We start from the raw sequence: 24,382 nt of genomic DNA on the forward strand, positions 1-24,382 counted from the left end.
ATATATTTTTATTATTTAAATTTTAGCAAAATAAAAATATAAATGCGAGCTTAATTATAAAAAGACTCATTTATATGTAAAGTTTCAACAATTAGATCAAACTCTAATGAATAAAATTTTATAAATTTATTTTTTATATATATTTAATCTAATCTTTTTTAATTTATTGTTCGTTGGCCAGCTTATGGGCCACCTCGACACGAGCTGAATTTTTCGGCTCGATACTTTAACGAGCTAGCTCGCGAACACAAGCCAATCCCAGTTCGTACGTGTTCGGCTCGTTTACACCCGTACTTGGCAGTATTTGACAGCTGGATTAGACACACCTTGTTCTTGAAGTTGACTTGTATGACAAGGACCGGTGTTTAGATTCGGAGAGTAAATTTAAAACATAAATTTTTAATTCGAGGCTAAATAATAATTATATCTAATGTCGAATTTATTTATTTATTTTTGAGAGATAGGTAAGATGCTACCTGCTTCGTTTATTTCATTTAGAAATAAACTTAGTTAGAAATGTGAATCAATTAGGATTCGAACTTGGGACATCAGGTACCAACCACCAAACCCTTTGTCGTGCTAGGCACGGTCGGTTAATGTCGAATTTATTACATTATCACCTTTCAGATTTAGACTCTTTTATGTCAGCCCTTCAATTAAGCTGGGCATTCAATATGGAATCTAGAAGTTGACTTGTAGAACACAAAATTTCTAAGCTAACTTTGGACCTAGAAATTTTCTACGCGGATTTTGGGAGTGCTTGCATTTTGAGACCATAGTTAGTTAATTCGGATTCGGCAAGAGTTCGGTATGAATATAATACGAATAAAATTTGTATCCTAATTTTTAAATCCGTAGAATAATACGGCTAAAAAACGGATTCGCCAATTATATACAGATACTATATGTTCATCAATTAAAAATTCGGGATAAAAAATTCGGCTATTAAATTAATTTTTTTTCTCTAGATTTATACTATTAGCATAAATACTCATAATTCTTAAGAATATAAAAATAAGGAGCTGCAGAATTAAGCAGATTTAAGTAAAAAAAATTAACGACTCAAATATTTCAAGTTCTACCACATGACTGCCTATCATGGATCGAAAGAATAAAATCACATCCAAAAAACATTAGAATTAGCCCTCAATAATGCATCAAACATAACTTAACTCTAAATAATTAACCCCACTCCATTGGTTCTGAGTCTTCAGACAACATCGAGCAAATTTCGGGCGAGTGAATATTTTTTTTTTTTTTTCCCGTTTTGAGCGCGTGTGCTGCTTGCGGAGGGAGGGTACGGACACCCTCGATAATTTCGGGTTCGCGAATTATAAACCCTAAAAAACGAGAATTATTTTAATTTTTTCTTAAAAAAAGTACGTATTCGGTTTCCTTTATTCGTTATTCAAAAAATCTCTTTACATTTAACCTCTGTTGTTACCATATTGATTCCATTAGAAATTTATTTTTAATATCGAACTTGTCCTTTTGCTACCTCCAATTTCTCTCCTTTTTTGTCTTTTTCTCATGTATTTTTTCCTTCAAATTAATATGATAGATGAGAAAAAGTATATTAAGAGGTTCTAAACCTTCTGTGTCAATATGACACCTCGTAATATTTATAGGCTGTACTTGAGTTATTTCAATCAATTAAATTGAAGGCTTAATTAAATTAATTATTGATTCTACTGAATTTTATATTGAGTATTTTGGTATTTGCTCTGAAACTAGTTATTGAGAATCCGCAACCCACTTTGATACCGATTGTTGTAAATTTAACACTCGTTCTGGTATGGATTGTTTGGATTACGCAAAGAAAGCATCCAATCGAATTTTAACCATAAACTCATCTACTCAGCAAAAATTGATACAAACACAAAAAAGAAAAAAATCAAATAGAAAGCATAGATGAAATAAATTTCACTAACCAAGAAAAGAATTATACCTGACTCCTCTTTTACCCAAAATAGTTTCAACCCGAGCCCTCTTTCTGAATCTCCCTCGCTTCTATCTTGATTCTATGAATTCAGAAGACTACTCTCTCTTTTTCTAAATCCATGCTCGAGATATATTGATCATCCACAGCCACAGAAGCCGCACACCTCCTCTTACACCTATACAATGATGCACCTAAAACCGTGGACACTTTGGGCCACACACGACATGCCTTCCGACTGAGACGTACGGCTCATCAAGAGCACCCACAACATGGCCGTAATTGTGCTTATTGATGGGAATCCAGTACTCACCCTGGTACCGGATCTTGAGAATCTGCAGCACGCTCCGATACCGACTGTTGTTGATTCGGTACCAGATGTTGCGATTTTGCAACGGAAGCATCGAATCGAATTTTTACCATAAATCCGTCTCCTCAGCAGAAGCTGATACAATCAGAAAAGTGAGTAAAAACCAAACAGAAAAATATACGGGTAAAATAAGATTCACTAAATAAGAGAATATTACATCTGACTCCTCTTCAATAATAGAGTAGCTTCAACCCGAGCCCTCTTTTTGAATCTCTCCTATTTTCTCGTCTTCTATAAACCCACAAAAGAAGACTTCTTTTTTTTTTCTCTCTTACATGCACCCGTGCACTAGGAGCATGCAACCGGGCCTAGGCTTCTCCACTATACGGTCACCACCATAAAAAGGCTCTCTCTCATCCGAACATCATCTAGACTCACTACAATTTGCATACTATGGCCCAATATTTAAAGCGGGCTCCACCCAAAATATACCCAAATCCTAGTATAATTAGAATTCCTACTCCAATTAATATTTAAATCTATATTTTATTTATCTCCAATATATTTAAATATTTATCATAATCTAATTAGATTTATACTCTAATTAATATTTAAATCTTAATTTATCTCTAATAGATTTAAANGTCTACTGACAGCTCAAAGTCGACAAAAGAGTTATGCGGATAAACGTCGGCGAGAACTGGAATTTCAAGTTGGCGATCATGTATTTTTGAAGGTTTCACCGACGAAAGGAGTTAAAAGATTTGGCATTCGAGGAAAGTTAAGCCCTCGATTTATTGGACCCTACGAGGTGTTGGAGCGGATAGGCCCCGTAGCATATCGGCTTGCTTTGCCGCCGAACCTATCGGGAGTGCATAATGTGTTTCATGTGTCCACACTTCGGAACTATGTATTTGATCCAACCCACGTACTGGAGAGTATTCCAGTAGAGTTGCATGAAGATTTGAGCTTCGAAGAGCATCCCGTGAGAATACTAGCTCGAGAAGTTAAACGGCTTCGAAATCGCGAGATACCCTACGTGAAGATCCTTTGGAGCAATCACGAGGAACGGGAAGCCACTTGGGAACTGGAGAGTGCAATGCAAGAGCATTATCCCTATCTATTCTCAATGGAGCCTTGAAGTAAGTATTTACAAGTTTCGCGGACGAAACTTCTTTTTAGGAGGGGTGAATGTAATACACTGACTCTAGCAAATTGCGGAGTCCGAGTGTGTGGAATGAGTTGTGGAACTATCCTACGTGTTCTAAAGGACTTAAACAAGTTTTTGGACAAGTTTGAAAGTGATTGGATGGCTAAAAACAGGAAAGTGCATTGATTGGGCGAAATCAGCCTTTTCTGCTTGGTGTACCGGTACAGCCATTATGGTGTACCGGTACACAATGGAAAAACGTGGCAGCAGGGCTATTTTGGTAATTTCACACTTTGATCCTATCTATTTCATTCCAGCACGACTCCTGGGGCTCAGTGGAGGTTGCTGGAGACCAGAGAAGCAACTTTGCACCATTCTCTCTTTCTCTCTCTAGGGTTTTTCTCTCTCTAGATAAAAGTCGCCGTTTCGCGCCGATTTCGCGCCGCGCTCGTCGCTCGCTGGTTCGGTGGGCTTGGGGCCAGCTTTTAAAAGGTAAAGGGAGGTGTTTTGACAGTGTTTTTCATGTCTATTACTGAGAGTTGCTGAACGAGAACTTTAGAAAAGTATTTAGTTCAATTTCTCTCTAGTTTGCGGTTTATCGTCGGAATTTGACGTGTTCTTATTCCGTTGCTTCCAGCAGAGTTGTCTGGGGTTCTTGCAGCTAGAAAGGAGATATCTAGCTGTGATTTAACCACTTTGATCCAGGGAAAAATTGCCTTGAGGCTTGAGACAGGTATTTAGTCAACTATTAAACTATTTCGGACCCTTAGGCGACCTAATCGAATAATTGACGCAGTTTGAGGTCGTTCTTTTCGCAGCAGGTTTCCAAGTATCATTTAACTAAATTGAGGACCTGGGGATCTGGTTTGGAGGGTATTCTAACTAAGGGTAAGCTAGAACTTCAGTTAGAAAACTGAAATTGCAAGTTTCCGGCAATATTTATTGGTAGTCAATGATTTTGACGCCGTTTTGATCATGTTCGCAGCGAAAGGGTAATTGACCCTTGGATCATCTTCGACTGGCATCGAAGGGCTTTTTGGCAGCTTCTCTTGAGGTAAAACACTAACCCAGAATAGGGATTCAAGGGGTTACTTTGTACTAAGTGTAAATTAGGCCGAAATCGGACATTCGGTCGTTATTTTGACTCGGCTTTGATGCCTTATTTTCAGCAGGAGTGTGACTTCGTGGGGCTGATTTTGGGACGTCTTGTGACTGCTTTGAGCATAGTACGAGGTGGGTCGGACCTAACCAGAGCAAGTGAATCCCTAGGTCTACGTATGTATTGATAGAAATGGTTTATTGGTGCTATGGGCGATCGTTAAAGGCTCCGAACTCGTCATCACGACGTTATCATAGGTGAGAGAGCCGTGTATGCATAAAGGATCATGCATTCAGTATTTTTGTTTTGATTCAGGTAGAACACACTAGAATTCAGTTATTATATTTCATATGATATAAGAACTATAACATGAAAGTATTCCACATTTATATCAATCAGTTGAATGTCGTTTGAACAATGGACGGAACATTTAAAGTAGAGAACAAGAATTCCGTTGACTCGAACGTAGAGAAAATCGACATGCCGGACTAGTGAGATGGCCATACAGGGACAAGATTAAATGCTATGTGATTAGCTTACCTACCATGTTTACAAATCTAGCGGAACTAGCTCTTGTCTATTGTGATGAAATTCCGCGATGCTAGGATCGAGGTAAAGAACTTGCAGATATGAAATTGTGAATAGGAATTGGATATTGGTTGCTTGCACCGTGCTCAATTCGCAGCACGCTGTGAGGGTAGCTCCTACAAGCCGGCACTCCGGAGTGGCCTAGCGACAGTCTCCCCCGTCGGATTGGGTGCCGAAGTGGTTGCGGGGAGTGTATACCACCACGGGACCATTAGGCGCGGCGCAAGCTGGACTACCTGTAGGTCCCGTATGAAAGGAAAGTACCTAAATGAAGAAGAGACATAAATGACAGGTTTATTACGGTAAAGTGTACAGTATCACTTTTAAATCGTGCTTATACCATGCTATGTCATGATACAGAAGTCGCTATATTCTTTTTAGGCAAGATGGTTCTATTACCGCCGTAGAAAGCGTATTACACTGTTGATATAGCAGCTATATTATAGGCACATGCTTATAAATCATCAATATGGTTCATTGCTTTCATTTAGGACATCTTGAGCCTATTGGTGTGAGTCGCCGAGGCTGGCGGCTTACCCACTGGGAACTAGGTAATAGTTCTCACAGGCCTTGGTGGTGTTGACAGAGCCTAGTTACAGGAGAGGCTAAGGATCGGGTCAAGGGAGTCCGCCGAGGCTAGGGACTACTAGGAAGCTGCTAGTCGATCACTCTTGCTACTCGGGCTAACGCCGAGGGTGAGTCCTATGTATAGAGAGACCACCGTTGTACCTATTCTTTTTGGTATACCCAGATGTAAATGGTACTTTTAGGGTTGAGATCGTGGTGTTACTTCTCCCTTTTGTTGAGATCTTGGAGTTGTATGACTCTATTGATTTGGAACCTGGATTTGATACACCGTGTATCCGACTTGACCTTGCTGCTGAATACAGGATCGAGACTCTCTTGGTTTACTTCTCTATCCTAACTTGCTATCTTGTAGAGCAGGCCTTAATACTGCAGGTTAGCGGGGTCTGTCCAGTTGGCCGAGAGAATGCTTACCGCGGGGTACCGGGCGTGACGAATTATGGACCAGGAGCCTAGGTTGCAGTCTTAGTAAACGTCTAGCAACCTTAGGGCGCGCTGGTGACTATAATAGGAAGATGCCGGCTGGAGAACGATGCGAGTCGAGGTTGTTGTTAGCTGAGGGTAACTTGATGGGGGCCTTTAAACTCCATAGTAGTAGGTGATCGTGGATGTGCAAGTACTACTTTGGGCCGAGGTACTTCGCGTCCGGCCGACAACGTGAATCGGAAGTTATAGGCGTTACATTTCCATTACGTTTCCGCTCGATTAGCGGTTTATATCCTCAATGAGCGGTTTCAGTTAGAAATGGTTTATTGACCTAGTTGTTTTGTGTTGCAGTTCAAGATGCCGGACTGATCGCTCTGGGAACGCCGGGCGGCTGAGCGCGGCCGCTGGCGGGAAGAGGTAGAGAACCTTCCCGCACGCGCGGCGTTCGCACGTGAGCTCCATAGAGTTCAGGATCAGCTTGCGACGCTGACAGAGTGGTATCAGCAGCCGCGGCAGCACGTCAGCAGATGGAGCGCTGCGCGTCGCAGGCAGGACACGGATGAAGAGGTTAGAGGACTTACAGCGGCAGACAGACCGACAGAGAGATTGCCAGATGCGACCCTATAGCACCCAAGAGAGGGGCACGACAAGTGAGAGCACAAGGTCACCGACGGACCCGACACACCCCCAGGCTGCCGAGGGTAGACGACGCCGACGAGGAGACGATACCACCATCAGTACCCTGTAGCAGCATCAAGGGACTGTGTTACCCGAGTGGGCGGGGTGAGAAGCGGGGAAGCGGATATGATGGATACGAGCGAATGAATCCGTCGCCTGCAATCCCTCATGTCTTTGATGGGAGAAGCAGATCATTGGTAGATGTGAGAAATGGTAATGCACAATGGAGAATTATTCTATGACACCGTTTGTTGAGGAGCAGTATCCGAGTCTGGTTTGCGACACACCACCTTGATCGTGAGGCTACAGGGTGGGTGACATTCGCAGAGGATCCCCGTGCTGACTTGTCTGCTATTCACGTGGAACAGATTCAAGGAACCGTTGGTGACTACTTACTTGCCCCCAAGTGTAAAGAACAAATGGACAAGGGATCTGAGAACCTAGACACGGGGAAGAAGTGGCAGCGTTATGGGAAAGAGTTTCTCTCGATACTCACCTGTGTTCCTTTTGTAGTCGAGATAAGGACAAGGCTCGATATTAGGTGGGTTGCGACCTGCGCATCGGTCACATTGTCGCACGGCCGCAAACATCTCCACTCTAACCGGGATGTCGTGAACCGGGCCTTCTGTTGTTGAGAAGGGGGCAGAAATCATCGAAGATCAAGAGATGTTGTGGAACTCGAAGCAAGGGAGAAGAGAAGCAGCAGCTGGAGAGGCATGGTCAGCAGTCCTTTCGGAGACGCGCCAAAGTAATCCGAAGGAACAGAGCCGACAGTCGTGACAGTTCGAGGGTCGAGGTTCTTCAGCACCCGTGGAGCACCCAGAGCCGTCGACCACGCGCTTGTGATTTCTGTGTGCCACGTAACCGCCCAATGTGTCGCACAGCGTGGGGGCCGGGGCGTTCTTGTGCGCGCCCAGAGGGCACTTTCGTCAGAGTCCCGAGATTCTTTGCCAGCACCCTCGTTAGCGGACTACCACCTGCATCGTCAGCAACGCGAGCCAGGGGACCCGACACGCGTCTTATCAGTCAGGCCGACCACCAGGGACACGCAGTCGAGAGTCAAGGCAGGGTTCGAGTGCGGGATGTATGCCGCCGAGACTGAGGTGGCCGCCACAGCAGCAAGGAGGTGCGAGCAGGTATATTACTTATAAGGCGTGTTCGTGCGCATTTATTTGAGTATGTGCTATACGCATTCGTTATTGATCGTGCAGTTCGACGGAGTTGCATAGCAAAAGTAGCACCTACTTTGTTATTGGGACATAAATTGTACCTAGACCATAACCTAGAGGTTCGGAGTTTTGCCCTCGCTGGCCCAGTTAGGGTAGCGATGATTCATGCCAGTAATGTCATCTAGCATACACAAACTAGTGAGTTGAGTGTAGATGGGTATGAGCTGTTGACACAGATCATGGCTACTATAGATTCAACGACAGAACGGACCTTTAAGAACGCGGTCAACAGGAGTTTGTTTATAAGCGACGATGTCAGAGTCATTGGTCACAAGCCATTAGTTCCGCGACGCACGACAGAAGTCGGAGGGGATGTTAGGCCTATTTGGCACATTTCTGGAGTGGGTGAAGCCATCAAGAGTGATATATCCACGTTGTGCGCGCATTCGGGAGTTTTCCAGCTAAGTTGCCGCATGCCACGCATGATAGGGAAAGTCGAAATTGTGATTGATCTGTCGCCTCGGACACCGCCCATTGTCTAAGGCGCCTTATAGATGGCACCGCGATTGGAAAGAGCTGAAGGACAGTTACAAGGATCTTTAGATAGGATTATTCGACCGATGTGTATCGCTTGGGGAGCGCCGTTATGTCAAGGAAGAAAGATGGATCTCTTTCGATGTGGCGTGATTCGACAAATCAACAAGGTCCACATCAAGCAACAAAATCCATGGCCGTAGAATTCGATGAATATTGGACCAGCGGCAGGATCGAAGGTTATTCCAAGATTGATTTTGGCAATCTGGTACCATCAGCGTAAGACAACCTGAAGATGTTTCGGAAAACTGCTTTTAGAACAGGTATGGGCAGTATGATTTACAGTCATGCCATTTGGATTGACTAATGCCAGCAGCCTTTATGGATTTAATGAGCGCGTGTCTTAAGGCCTATTTGATAAATCGTGTAGTGTTTATCGATGAACATCTTGATCTATTCCGAAGTGACGACGAACACGAATCATGATTGAGAGTGGGTTGGCAAGACTGCCGCAGAAAAAAAGCTGTTTGCAACCAAGAAACCGAATTTGGCTGCTCGAAGAAGTGGCATTTCTGGACATGTAATTCGGAAACTGGATAGCTGGGGATCCACAGAAGATGAGGCGATTAAAGATTGGCCTAGGCACGACAGGTCACAGAGATCCGGAGTTCCTTGGATTGGCGGGATACTACGGAAGATTGAAAAAAAAGGATTGGCAAAGATGTCTACTCCTCTCACATCACCACACATAAAGAGAATAATTCTAGTGAACGAAGCTTTGAAAGAACTATCCAAGAGCTGAAAGGAACATTGCCACCGCCCCGATTCTAGCACTAAGCTTTACTCGGAGTGGATATTGATTTACACAGCGATGCGTCGCTGAATGGGTTAGGGTGTTCTAGTGCATGAAATGCAACGTAATTGCTTATGCATCTGCCCAGTTGAAGATATGAAAAGAACGACCCTACACATGATTAAGTTGCAGTGTGGTTTTGCCTAAAGCTTGCGCCACTACCTTCTACGGGCGAGCGTGGCGAGGTTTACAACGATCATAAGAGCTTAAAGTATCTGTTACTTTCAGAAGGAATGACAACCTGAGGCAACGAGATGGGTGTAGTAGCTCAAGATTATGATGACATTTTGACTATCATCCAGGAAAAGCTAATGTGTAAGCAGATGCTTAAGGCAGAAAATCGACGGAAAATTGGCGATGTCGATAACTATGGCAGCCCCTGTTGATTAAGGACCATGGAGCATTGAATGTGAAGGTTAGCCCTGATAGCCTGGAACTTAATGTCAGGGTGAGGTGAAACCTACCCGATGATCGATCGAATTAAAGAAAAGGCAAGCTCAAGAATGAATCCCTGGCAATAAGATTCGAGTAAAGATCATGCTGAATGTGTGATTCGAGTGGATGATTCAGGGACTATTAAGATTTAGATAGGCTTGTGTGCCAGCAAATCAGAGACATTAACAAAGATGTTTTAAAGAGGCACCACCGGGCGCGGAGACGTACCATACCCTGGAAGTACAGAAAATGTATATAGGATTCTGACGTTACACTTACCTGGTGGCTAGCACATGAAAAAGGAAGTGGCGGACATACGTCTAAGTGTTTAACGTCAGCAGGTTAAAAGCTGAACACGACTTCCTGCGGGAAATCGTCAGAGCTACCCAGACAGTGTGAAGTGGGAGATGGATAGCTAGGATTCATCGTGGATTCCCCCAAGCAGTACAGCGATGCAATTTGGTAATGGTGGATGCGATTGACTCACTCTGCCCCACTTATTCCAATCCACACACTTGGTCAGGAGAAACTCGCACAATAAGCTGATAAAATGCGCGATTAACGATGGAGTAACACAGGCCTCTATGTTCGGATCGAGACACCCGATTCGTTCACATTCTGGAGAATTTACAGGAAGGCCAATGGGACCTCGATTCGATTTAAGTATAGACGCTTGCCACCCCCAAGTGATGGCAGCCGGAGCGACTAGCCAGACCCTTGAGATAGTTGCGCGGCGCTGTGTGATTGATTAGCAAGGCAGTTGGCCCGAGTTCGTACCGGAGGGCTGAATGCTTATAACAACAGTTATCACGCAAGCTATTCAGATGGCCACTTTGAGCCCCTTAGGTAGAAAAGTCGCAGATCACACTTCATGGAGTGAAGTCGGTTGAGAGATGGTTGGCCAGACCGATTTACAAGAGGCTGAAGCTAAGTGCGACTTGCGCGAGAAGCTACTGACAGCTCACCAAGTCGACAAAAGATTATGCGGATAAATCGGGAAACGAGGAATTCAAGTTGCGACAACGTATCTTTTGAAGGATTTCACGAACCGAAAGAGGAGTAAAAGATGTTGGCCATTCGAGCAAGTTTAAGCCCTCGATTATTGGACCTACGAGGTTTGGAGCGGATAGGCCCCGTAGCATATCGGGCCGTGCTTTGGCCGCCGAACCTATCGGGAGTGCATAAGTGTCTGGTCCACATTCGGAACTATTATTTGATCCAACGGCCACGTACTGGAGAGTATCCAGTAGAGTTGCAGAAGAGTTTGAGCTTAAAGAGCGCAGCCGTGGAGAATACTAGCTCGAGAATTAAACGGCTTCGAAATCGGAGATACCTACGGAAGATCCTTGGAGGGCAATCACAGGAACCGGGAAGCCACATGGGAACTGGAGAGGCAAGCAAGAGCATTATCCATCTATCTCAATGGAGGCTTGAAAGTAAGTAGTTACAATTTCGGCCGGGCAACTCAAACTGCTTGTTAGGAAGGGTGAATGTAATACACTGACCTAGCAATTGCGGAGTCGGCGAGATGGGAATGAGTTGGGAACATCTAATGTTCTAAAGACTTAACAAGTTTTGGACGAAGTGTTGAAGTGATGGAGGCTAAAACAGGAAAGTGCCATGATTGGGCGAAATAGACCTTTCTGCTTGTGACACGCGGTACAAGCCATTAGGTGTAACCGATACACAAGGAACAACGCACACGGCTATTTGCATTTTCACACTTTTGATCGTCATCATTTCATTCCAGCACGACTCCTGGGCTCGTGGAGGTTGCTGGAGACCAGAGACGAAACTTGCACCATTCTCCGTCTTCTCTCTCTAGGGTTTCTCTCTCTAGAGAAAAAGTCGCCAGTTTCGCCCGATTTCGCGCGCCCTCGTCGCATCGCTGGTTCGGTGGGCTTGGGCCCAGCTTTAAAAGGTAAAGGCGAGGTGTTTTACAGTGTTTTTCATGTTTACTGAGATTGCCTGAATCGAGACACTTTAGAAAGTATGTTAGTCAATTTGCTCTCAGTTTGCGGTTTATCGTCGAATTTGACGTGTTCTTATCTTGTCCAAGAGAGTTGTCCTGGGTTCCGGCAGCTAAAAGGGAGATATCTAGCTGTGACTTTAACACAACTTGGATCCAGGGGAAAAATTGCCTTGAGGCTTGAGACAGGTATGTTAGTCACTATTAAACTATTTCGGCACCCTTAGGCGACCTAATCGAAATACTTGACGCAGTTTGAGTCGTTCTTTCGCAGCAGGTTTCCCCAAGTATCATATTAACTAAATATGAGGACCTGGGCGACTGTTGGAGGGTATTCTAAACTAAGGTTAAGCAGAACTTCAGTTAGAAAACTGAAATTGGCAAGTTTCCGGCAATATTTATTGGTAGTCAACGATTTGACGCCGTTTTGATCATGTCGCAGCGAGAAGGGTAATTGACCCTTGGATCATCTTCGACTGGCATCGAAGGGCTTTTGGCAGCTTCTCTTGAGAAAACACATAACCCAGAATAGGGATTCAAGGGTACTTTGTAGCTAAGTGTAAATTAGGCCGAAATCGGACATTCGGTCGTTATTTCGACTCGGCTTTGATGCCTTATTTTCAGCAGAGTGTGACTTCGTGGGCTGATTTTGGGACGTCTTGTGATCGTTGGAGCGCTAGTACTGAGTGGGCTCGGACCTAAACCAGAGCAAGTGAAACCCTCATTTCCTATAGTAATTATAGAAATGTTAATTGTGTGTTATGCGATTGTTAATAGGCTCGGGATACGTACATCACGACGTTTAGATCATATAGTGAATGACGTTTATGCATAAAAGTACTATGCATTCAGTATTTTGATGTCAGTGAAGCAACTAGAATTCATTTATTATGTTTCCTCATGATATAGAGAACATATATACGATGAAGATATTCACAGTTATATTCAATCAGACTTGAATGTCTCGTTTGAACAAGTGAGGATACACTTTAAAGTAGAGCAACAATGACATTCTCTTGACTGCGAACGTAGAAAGAACTCTGACATGCTCTGGACTATGTTGATAAGTGCCCTCTAACTAGTGAAAAGATTATAATTGCTCTATGTGAATTTTAGCTTACCTTACGATTTTACAATCTAGTGATACTAGCTCTTGTTACTATGGGTATTGAAATTCCGATCAGGATCGGGAAAACTTTGCAATGAAATTATGAAATTGTTGGATATGTGGATATTGGATATGTTTGCTTGCCATCGGCCATTCGCGACGCTGTGAGGGGTAGCTCCTACAACCGGACTCCTGGAGTTAGCCTATGCGACAGTTGTCCAGCCCGTGCGGGATGGTTGGTCCGAAGGGATGCCGGGGGAGTGTATACTACCACGGGCCTATAGGCGCGGCGCAAGCTGCGACTACCTTGGGTAGGTCCCTGGAATGAAAATGAGAGGGTACAAATGAAAAAGACAGTAAGAATGTTTATCTTAAAGTGTACAGTAGTCACTTTTAATATCGGGCTTATACTCAATGTCAGTCATGATTCACAGAAGTTGCTATATCTCTTTATGCAAATGAGTTCATTACTGTATGAAAGCTATTACATGTTTGATTACAATGCTTCATTACTTATTAGCAGGCATGCTTATAAATCACTTGCATATATTCGTTATGCTTTCATTTAGTACATCTTGAGCCTACGATGGTGTAATCGCGGAGGCTGGCGCGTTACCCACTGGAACTATGAATAGTTCCACAGCCTTTTAGTGTTGTTATCAGAGCCGTTACAGGAGAGGCTAGGATCGTGGCAATGGAGTCGCGCCTAGCTTAGGGCTACTAGTGAGCGTGCTAGTCGATCACCTTGCTACTCGGGTACGCCGAGGGGTGATTCCTCAATGTATAGAGAGACACCGCCGGTTACCTATTCTTTTGTATACCCATATGTAATTTACTTTTAGGGATTGAGATTAGTGTGTACTTTCTCCTTTTGTTGAGATCTGGTAGATGTTGTATACCTTTGTATTTGTGACTGAAATTGATACTCGTTGGGATTATCACTGTACCTTTGGCTGCTGATTATCAGGATAGGACTTCTTGTTTTACTTCCTATCTACGTGCTCTGTAGACGCTTAATATCGGCAGGGTGTATGGCGGCGGGTCTGTGCACGTTCGGCATGATGGTACTCGGCTGGATCGGGCGTGACAGGGCCGTGAGAACTATAATTAATAGGTTCCAGTGGGGCAATACTAACCTCAAGCTCAATGCCACACTGCCCCAAAGAAGAGGTACAGTACATATAATAGCAATAATGACTGCGATATAAAGGCATAATTAAAGATGCTAATTAGCTAAACTCAAGAACAACGATGCTCATGTGATGAACATCTACGATACGAAAAAAGTAGGTCATTAACGCTTCAATGAATACATTAGCTATAAGTTCCGTCATGGACAACAAGTAGCTTTATGGCAAAATGGGAGACTATCAAGTATACTACATGTCTCAAACTAGAGCTAAAAGCATAATAAATGAATTCAACTACTAAAACCTATCTAGTAAGGGATTAACCATTCGACACAGCGCGGTCGATTTCATTCCAATTAAGGATATCAAGGATAGTCTAGCTTGGTGACCGCCTAAGAGCTGTTGCTGGAGCCCAACATCCACGCTTGATGTGTCTGTTCCACTCGACCCCGTAGGCTTCTCAATACCGCCAGACGAACATAAGATCGCGCTAGGCTAACTCCGAATGCGGCTTGGTAGGAGCGGATCTCGCACAACCATCGCTGCGAATGAGCACAAATAGCAAGCAGCGATGCCAAGTCTCAAGTGTCCAATCCTGCATGTCTCTAACATGGTATGATAACTAGCATCCCGATGATTATTATGATCCAAAGAGAAGTTCCAACATTCTTACACGCCTTTACGTGCCCGCTTGGACATTAACAACAAATGTTGCAACATATACCCAATCCCTCAATGGCTCTAACCCACTTAGGTCACACATGTCCGAGCTCAACTGCCGCTTGTATGACATTAGCTCTCAAATACACATACATTCTAGTTCGATAGCTCTATAAGTGGCAATTTGGTCAACTTCATGTCTCAAAGAAACTAGGTTTAAATGCATAAATCCAATTCATTTACACATGAGCATGGAACAGTCTCATATAGAATGCTAGAGCACAACTATAGGCCTTACCAAGTACTCTCAACTACAAGAGTCCAACAATTTCTCATCATATATACATAGGCCTTTAAGCATTCTAAAATTCACAATAAAATACATAAACAAGAATATGCATGCTTTCATTTAACAATACTTAATAAGCACAAATGAGCAATGGCTGCCATTGTGTGGCTAGGTCAAAACCGCACCGAACGCGCCGTAGGGCCTCCGTTTCGCCGAACAGATGTCGCCGAGCTCAAAAACTCTAAAAGTACCTGAGCGACAAGCAACACTGGGATTACGATCAATTCATATAAGCTGTCAAATTTAAACAAAACTTAACAAAAGGGCTCACAACTCACCCAATGGTGAAAATCTCTTTCAACCCAAAAGAGAGCTGAAATCCCTTCTAATCCAACCAAGGAAGGTTTAATCCACCAATTTGTTCACAAAGCCGCTGATCAAAAGCCCCAAAACGAACCCTAAACTCATTCTAGCGGTTCCAAGACAATAAAACCTCAAATCCAAGGCTCTAGATGGAGGAGAAAGGGCTACCAACCTCTAAGAAGCTCCAATCCAAGCTCCAAGGGTGAAGTTCTCCTCTTTGGCAAGCTCCAAGTCCAAGCCTCATGCACCAAGGGAGAAGAGAGGGTGAGGAAGATGCTCCAAGTCCACTAGTAGCTCTCAAACTTCTTCTTCTTCATTCATTCTTCTCCTTCTCCTTCTCCTTCTTCTTCTTCTTCTTCTCTATCTAGGGTGTAGAGAGAGTTGAGAGGAGAGAAATGAGGAGAGGAGAGAGGGGATGGGTCATATAGACCATCTATTGTAACAAAATCCAGCTAGGTCCTCCAAAAATCCAAAATTGCATCAGCCCGGTCTGGGCAATTTTTGCCCAGAGGGACCGGTCTCTCCCCAGCAGGGACCGGTCTCTCGCTGCGAACCCGAAAAACCAACGCTCGGGAACCGGTCTCTTCCTGTGTGGGACCGGTCTCTCTCTGCGAAGGCGCGCACGAGGACCGGTCTCGCCCGCCAGGGACCGGTTGCCTTAGGGCTGCCGCAACACTGTTCACTGGGGGACCGGTCTCTCCTATCAGGGACCGGTCCCTGAGAGCAAAAACTCTCAGGACTTGTCCAGAATTCCAGTTTTCGAACTTTTTAGGTCGGAAAACATTCTACAACCCTCCACCAAGTGCGGAAAAGCTCGAAATATATCCAAACACTCGAACCTCGCACTTTGCAAAGGCCCAGTGTGTTACATGTAACCTCCTCCACAATATATGAGTAACCTCCTTCACAATAAGTGTGAGAAGTTCTCCTTTAGTTGTATAAGTTTCTCAATCGGACATTAATGAAGTGTGTGAGCTTCCAATTTCTTTACGAGCATCCGTGGGCCTTTGATCCGGAGGACGAGAAAGAATTGCTAAAGAAGGAGGATGATTCCGTTTGACATAGTAGATCGCTCAAATGCGTACATGATCAGCTGAAGGACTTTTCTTGCTTTACTTCTTCCGGCCCTTCTTTTTCACTTTTCAAGTTGAATGTTAAGAGGAAACAGAACAATAGAAGAACTAGAAAATTGACCCCCTAACACATTCATCCATTCTTTCACCTCGTTCAAGGAGTCAATATATTGACGCAATATGTTTTTTGGAGTAATGTCTTCGAAATAGTAACAATGAATTTGTAATGCATAAATAGTTTGCTCTCTTTCTTTCTTCCTTTTACGTTTTTCTTTTTGTTTGTCTTCCTATTTTTACGTAGTCTTGTTACTTGTTACCGTATTTTTGTAGCTAAGTTTATATTCTTATTGAATGAAGCGGTAGCATGCTATTTTTTTTCTCGAAGAAAAAAAAATTTGTAGCACATAAATTGGGAGTATTCAACAACATTTTTCATTTCATATTTGTGGGGGAGTTTTCACTTTTTATCTTTACTATATACGGCCTCTAAACTTTGGGTTTTGAATATTGTTATAGACTATCGTTAATTCTGCTATTTTCTTCGCCATAAGTGTAATTATATATGGTCTTTATGTCTAAGCGCTTTCATATTTTGCATTAGAGATGGATTAAGGAACATGACCCTACAGTGCAGTTTTTCTCCAGCGGGTATGATAGGTTGGTCTTCTTAGGGTGTTTGACTACTGGCTTAGATTGTCCAGTCTTTAAGTAAGTAGAGAACGATGGTCTAACTAACATTCCTGTACGAGTGTATATATATATATGCAGTCTAACCTTTTGTTCCCTGTGTTTGCGCTTAGAGAAATTAAATTTTGACCAAGGAGAGCAACTTTTTCTTCAAAATAGGAGAGCCATACAGGCTCTCGAAAAATGTTACGATATGATGAATTGATTTGTGGGAAAATTATATCGAACTCTTGAACTTTGGTCCAATTACAATCACTAGCAAACTTTTAAANCCAACTCTATTGAATTGTTATTCAGTTTTTGATGATTTGTTATTCAGTTTTGAATGTAACAAACATAGTCATCACACCTGTATATATGTACCATAAACTATGAATGAAAATCAGTGTGGAGATTTATCTCTAATCCTTCTTAACATGGTATCAGAGCCATATCCACATCTCTAACCTATTAAGAGTGCCTAGTATTGTTTCATCACACCCAGATTTCATTTTCTCTCTACTACAATATGAGCTCTTCACCTCAAACTCCCAACACTTCCACTACGACTGATCTCACTTCCTTGATAGCCTCCCTTCTAACATTAACAAATCTAATCTCTATCAAACATACTGATAAGAATTATTTGCTATGGAAGAGTCAATTTCTTCCTTTGCTAAATGGTTATCAGCTACTCGGCTATGTTGATGGGACTATGAAATGTCCTTCAATTCTTCTACCATCCTCTACTGATAGTACTCCAATATCCAATCCAGATTTTATTAAATGGAAGCAGATCGATCAATTGCTAATCTCGTGGATCCGATCAACAATTTCTGAAGAAATACTACCACATGTGGTAGGATTAACTACATCCAAGGAAGTTTGGGATACACTTGCTGATCATTTTACCCAGCAATCCAAATCTCGAGAATTTCATCTTCGCCATCAAATTCAATATTTGAAGAAAGGTAGTATGTCTATGTCTTCCTACATTAAACAATTTAAAAGTCTCTGTGATGAACTTGAAGCAATCCAACAACCACTGTTTGATGATGACAAAGTCTATTGGATTCTTCGAGGATTAGATCGACAATATGCATCGCTTGTCACTATGATCACCTCTCATGACCCTTATCCAAAGTTTAAGGATTTATGCTGTACTTTTTTGGATCAAGAATTATTTTTAAAGTCCTATGATGAAGATATATCAGAGACAAAGGCCACTGCATATAATATCATGAAAACTAATCATGCACATGGGCGAGGATCTACTCGTGGCAGATCTACAAATTATGGGATGCGAGGACGTCGCTCAAATAATCGAGGTCGCGGCAACCAAACACAACAATTGAGATCTTCGACTGATGCAAACATTCCACGCCCTCAATGTCAAATTTGTCATAAATATGGTCATACTGCACTTAATTGTTGGCATCGTTTTGATGATTCCTTTCATGAGCAAAGACAATCTCCCGATGCACCACATCAAGCGCTAGCAGCACTCCAAATTCAAAATCCGACAGATGATGCATGGTATCCAGACACTGGGGCCACTATTCATGTCACAAATTCCGCATGTATGCTTCAATCTTTGCAACTTTATTATGGTAATGATACTGTTTTTGTTGGGGATCGTCGACAATTAAAAATTACCCACATTGGCCATTCTCAACTTCTAACCTCTTCTACACCTTTACACCTCAAAAATATTTATCTAGTACCATCTATTAAAAAGAACCGTCTATCTGTTAGCAAGTTTACTCGCGAAAATAATTGTTCTCTTGAGTTCACCCCCTCTGCTTGTTTTGTTAAGGATCAGGAAAACAAAATGACTCTGCTACAGGGATCTCATCATAATGGTCTTTATTCTCTCAATTCTCCAAAAGCTATTTTTCTTTCTACAAAGAGGGCTTCTCCAAAAATTTGGCATCAACGACTGGGCCATCCTTCACAACAAGTGGCAAATCATTTAAACAAGAATGCTGCAATAAAATTCTCTAGTATGTTCGATTCCAAATCTTTATGTGATAGTTGCTATTCTAGTAAGCAAACTAAGTTGCCTTTTCCAGTTTTAAATAAAAGGGCCTTTGTTCCTCTTGAAATTATTTCTTCTGATGTTTGGGGTCCATCTCCTGTTCCTTCAATCACTGGCTATCGATTTTATGTAATTTTCATTGATAGCTACAGTAGATTTGTTTGGTTTTATCTTATGCATAATAAGTCTGAAGTTTTTTCATGCTTTCTTAAATTTCAAAAAATGGTAGAAAATCAATTTAACACCAAAATTAAAATTTTGCAAAGTGATGGTGGTGGCGAGTATATTTCTAAAACATTTGTTACATACCTTGAAAATAGCGGAATTATTCGCCAACTCTCATGCCCCCATACGCCTGAACAAAACGGTGTTTCCGAAAGAAAACATCGCCATATAACTGAAATGGGTTTGACACTTCTATATCAGTCCCAAGCGCCATCTACTTTATGGGTTGATGCCTTTTTAACAAGTGTGTATCTAATAAATCGATTACCTACACCTTGCTTACAAAACCTATCCCCTCTTGAAACTCTATTTTGTTCTTCTCCAAATTATCATCACCTACGTGTTTTTGGATGTGCTTGCTATCCTTATTTACGCAGCTATTCTTTGAATAAATTTACTCCGAGGTCTACTTGTTGTGTTTTCATAGGATATAGTCCTCATCATAAAGGTTATAGATGCTTAAGTTTATCCGATGGACGCATCTTTATATCCCGTCATGTTCATTTTGATGAGTCACGATTTCCCTATGCAGAGTTGTCTTCCAAATCCATTTCTACATCACTTGATTCCATTCCCAAACAACAGAGGTACTCATTTCCTATTTGTCCACCATCTCTATTAACTTCTTCTCCACAAAACATTCAACCATCCGATACTATTCTTGATTCTATAAGCCTTCCCCAATCCAATCTACCAGAGCCCACAAGTTTAGATGTTGAATCTGTCCCTTCTACAAATCCTGTTGACACCTCCACAAGAACATGTCATCCCATGATAACATGCAGCAAAGATGGTACACGCAAACCAAAGGTTTTTCATACCTCTCGACACCCAGTGCCCCAATATTGCTTGCAAATTACTAATGATGAGCTTCCTTCTGAACCTACATCATATTCTGAAGCCTCTAAAGATCCTCAATGGCGCCATGCTATGGCAGAAGAATTCAATGCTTTACTCAAGAATCAGACATGGTCACTTGTTTCTCCACCGTCAAATTGCAATATTATTAGTTGCAAGTGGGTGTATAAGGTTAAACAAAAATCTGATGGCAATGTTGAACGCTTCAAAGCTCGTTTGGTTGCTAAAGGATTTCATCAACAAGAAGGACTTGATTACGATGATACATTTAGTCTAGTAGTTAAACCGCAAACTATTCGTATCGTCCTTTCGCTTGTACTCTCCAAAGAATGGCCAATTATGCAATTAGATGTTAAAAATGCCTTTTTGCATGGCACATTAAATGAGGAGGTATATATGTTACAACCTCCAGGATTTGTTGATCCCTTATACCCTTCACACGTATGTCGGTTGCGCAAAGCAATATATGGTCTTAAGCAAGCTCCACGAGCTTGGTTTCTGTAAGGACTGAGATTTTTACAGTGCAACTAAACTCTCTGTTGATGATGTTTATGTGTGTAATTTAATTACATAAGTACTCATCAAGTTTCAGGAGAAAATGAGCTAAAATGGAGAAGTTACGCGATTATTAGTTTTCACTTAAGTGAATAGTAACTCCGGTTTTTCGGTGAAGCCACGGAGTAGAGTTGGCTTTCTACGCGTATCGGACTCCCTTCATAGCGATCCAATAGCTCGTTTTGATCGATTCAGCTATTCTGGAACCAATGGCACTGACGGATTTCAGATCTGATGCACGATTTTTGAGAAAAAGGGATTTTATCGAAAAGAGGATTTTCGCTCTTTGCTGTTCTTGCGTAATGAGACTCCTCGTGCTCTACGTTTGTGACCTGGGGTTAGGTGAGAGTTGCTTCTGGTACCTACTGGTGGTAGGGAATTCAAATTTGAATTTGGATTAAAGGTTTTAGGGTTATTACATAGGTCTATGTGTAATTTGTGGATTAGTTGGAGAGCAGTTGGGTTTGGTCGCAAATCGGCAAGTAAATCGGATGAAACGAAATCGAGTTTCCCATTGCTCTTCGTCGTGCTGAACCGCGATGGTGCATAATCCGTTCTGGAAAATCCGATGAAACGATTGCGGATATTGCTGAAGTTGCTAAGGGGTCGAGAGTGGAAAATCTGGGAAAATTTCGCAAAAGTCGTAATTTTATGTGCCGGAATTGCGTGATTGATGCGCAGCATGGGGAGGTCGTATTTAAAATACGCTATGCTGTGAGGGACTTGATGAGAAAATATATCCTCGGGAGAGCTATCTTGCAAATGGCATGAATGTAAATAGTAGTTGGCACTAGCGGTTTCGTAGGAAACCTAGCTTTTGGCCTTCTCCTCAGTCGATACGCGAGCCCTAGCCGCCATCCTTCTCCCTTGCCGGCACCCGTGCGCACGCCCCGGCTGTAGCCGCGAGCTGCCGCGCGCCGGAAGCGTCCACCGCGACCTCTCTCTTGCTCGTCTCGGCCACCCTAAGTTCCTCTGTACTATCACCGAAGTTGCGAAGTGAACTTTCTTCACTCCGAGCTTTCATCCATTCCCACTGGCCGAAGACCCATCTCTGGCATCTTCCCGCGCCGACTCGCGGCATCCCGTGCCCTGCCGGAGCCTCTCCGCGAGCCTTCCTGCGGCCATCTGCGGTCAGCCCAGGCCGAGCTTGGGTGGAACCTCGGTCTAGTGCGGCCAGCCGTCGCTTCCCATCGGCCCTCTTTTTTTCTTGCGCCACCTTTCCAGTGACACCTCGCAACCTCATCCGCTTGCCGTCCCGCCGTCTGGCACGCCTGCCTTGGCCGCCGCTGGAACCTTGCCTGCGCCCTGCCCAGAACCCTGTGCGGTAGCCATGTTGTGTGCTCCGCGTTCGGCTCCCAGCACTCTTGCACTGTTTGGCTTTGCCTATTTACACCGAGGGGTGCAACCATCTTCCCTCCGGTCTCTCTCACCCCATCCGATCCATCGCCGCCTCGCCTTCCTCCCGCCGGCCCGCCCCGTTTCCGCCGCCTTTGTCGCCGTTCGGAGAGCTCGACCGCGAGAGTGTAACCGGGCGGTTGGGCTGCGCCGCCTGCGCAGTAGCCTGGCACCTCCTCCCGCCGGCCACAGGTCCCCGCCGAACCCCACCGACGCCGCACCCTTCCCTGGCCGGGACCGCCCGCCTCACTCGGTCGCCTTGCGTTACCAACCCTAGGCCCTCCTCAGGATCCGGTAAGGCCTGTTTTGATGTTCTCGAGCACAGTATTTACCTTTCCGGCCACCTTTGCTGAATCCAATTAATTCCCCGAACACCCAGCTGGGAAGTGAGCACCTGATGATCTAAAACGGGTCGTGCTGAACATCGTGGCTCATCTCGTCCGACAAACCGGCATGATGCCTGGTTTAGACGAGTTAATCGGGCGCTAATCTTGCGGCTGTGCTGCGCATCTCGCAGAGCTTCGGCATTGTTTTCGGCCGCTCCGCTCCTGTGGCTGAATTGGTCCGATAAGGTGAGCACGTTTCCAGAACGCCGTGACCTGTCAGCGGTGTCTCTGTTCGGCTGTTTCAGCTGTCTGTTTGTGCAGACCGGACTAAAATAGCGCGCGAAATCTTGCATGGAAATATTCGATTTCGGGTATTCGGTACGGCTTTTATGGCAAACTTCTTGTTCGTCCGCGGCTGCTGTTTGCACAAGAATGGATGGCAGTTTTGAGTGACGTCTTGGACTGATTGTTCCAGGCCCCTTGGACCTTTGGAAGATCGAAAAGGCATTCCAGTTGCGTTGTCGGCAAATATGCCTGATCGGACCGTTCGTTCGGAATCATTTCCGACGGTGTCTCGGGATGATTTATTGTGTCGCTGAGCCTAGTTGGTGGTCACCTGTTGTCATGGTTCGGGTTCGATAATGACGGTTGAGCGAACTGGGTTTCGGTGTCGATAATGACACTTCCGGGGAACTCCGTTCGGAACGATTATTTCGACTGATAATCGTATTTGAGAGTGAGTTAAGTGTCTTGCTGCCATGTCACCTGTAAATTGTAATTTAGTGCAGGCTGGTGACTCTGAGTGCGAGTCGGGTGCAGGTTCCTTGGGACATGTTCGTTGGGTCCCGAAGAGTCTCTCGTGCGGTTTCGGAATCTCTGGTTGTTTGCGCTATTGGTTCGGGAAACGCGATTCCCGAGGGGTCTATGCATTTGGAATTGTGATTAACTGATACGGTTGGAGGGTTGTGGATTTAGTGGATATTAGTTGTGGGTTACATACTAACCCGTGGAGTCCTGTAAGTCGGCGGTTGTCCCATTCTTCGCATTAGACAGGCCGCGACTATCCTTACAGGTGGTACTTCGTCGTATCCGACGTTGGTAAACATGTTAGCTATCTTGTTGGTGCACCGCTCGGTGATAGAGTTTCTTACCCTTGCTCTTTGTTTATTTCAATTGCTTATTATTATATTGTTGAGTTCTTTGCACCTTACTATTGTTATAACATTACACCACAACGTTTGTGTTGCATTACTACTCTACTCAAGTTCTTCCATGCTTAGTAATCTGTATGTTGTAGGTATAGTCTATTCTGATATGTGATACCATAAGTTTCTCTTGTGCTTCTAAGCCTTAGCTTATTCGCAGTACCTCGCGTTTTCATTAATTTATAGTTAGTATTGCGAGTTCTGTGGATTATTCTGTGATGATTACGTCTATTAGGTCGATTCTTATGTATGTTCAGTATTTGTGACTCATTCGGTGAGTTCCTCTGACCTTGTTGTCCTGATTACCGTTGAGTCGATAAATATCCCTGAGGGGCTGGATTGTCCGTTAGTTGCCGACGATGATATATATTTACTCCATTCCTATATTCTTTGTGACACTGATTCGGTCGAGGGTTTCATATCTATACTTGTGAGCGCTGAGTTGTGGTCGAGTTCGATATTTCTATTACTTTGTGACGCTTGATGGTCGTAGTTTACATATTCGATGTTGATTCTGGAGTGGGTCAGTCCTTGTGGTTCCATGAGCAGATATTTGCATAATGTTGAAGAGGATGTTCGATGTTGTCCCCATCCTATTGACGCTGAGTGGTTTCTTTCTTTGTGCTTCCTTTACAGTTGCACGACCTATTGCGGTCGAGTGGTCCCTTGTGGGCAGGATTGTCGGCTGGTGCCGACGTTGATCATTGTATGGCATTTATTGCATTGATCGCGTCCGATACGTCGGCTATTTTCATC

General features: G+C 43.6%; 2 protein-coding genes and 1 long non-coding RNA gene across 6 annotated transcripts in view; all 3 read left to right on the forward strand.

The window, feature by feature from the left end:
• Positions 1 to 24,382, forward strand: part of LOC109709120 — a 117,486-nt gene that overhangs the window by 63,796 nt on the left and 29,308 nt on the right. The gene's annotated exons all lie outside the window — the stretch shown is intronic.
• Positions 1 to 24,382, forward strand: part of LOC109708576 (disease resistance protein RGA2-like) — a 57,613-nt gene that overhangs the window by 20,414 nt on the left and 12,817 nt on the right. The gene's annotated exons all lie outside the window — the stretch shown is intronic.
• On the forward strand, positions 3,658 to 4,632 carry LOC109708584. 4 transcript variants are annotated; one of them, XR_002215784.1, is made up of 5 exons: positions 3,658 to 3,891; positions 4,040 to 4,132; positions 4,218 to 4,287; positions 4,385 to 4,453; positions 4,569 to 4,632. It is a non-coding gene; the product is annotated as an uncharacterized LOC109708584 (long non-coding RNA). The 4 variants fall into 4 exon arrangements; XR_002215783.1 differs by having other exon boundaries at positions 4,221 to 4,287; XR_002215782.1 differs by having other exon boundaries at positions 4,037 to 4,287.

This window comes from Ananas comosus, linkage group 4 (genome assembly GCF_001540865.1).
Source record: "Ananas comosus cultivar F153 linkage group 4, ASM154086v1, whole genome shotgun sequence".
Taxonomy (NCBI): Eukaryota; Viridiplantae; Streptophyta; class Magnoliopsida; order Poales; family Bromeliaceae; genus Ananas; species Ananas comosus.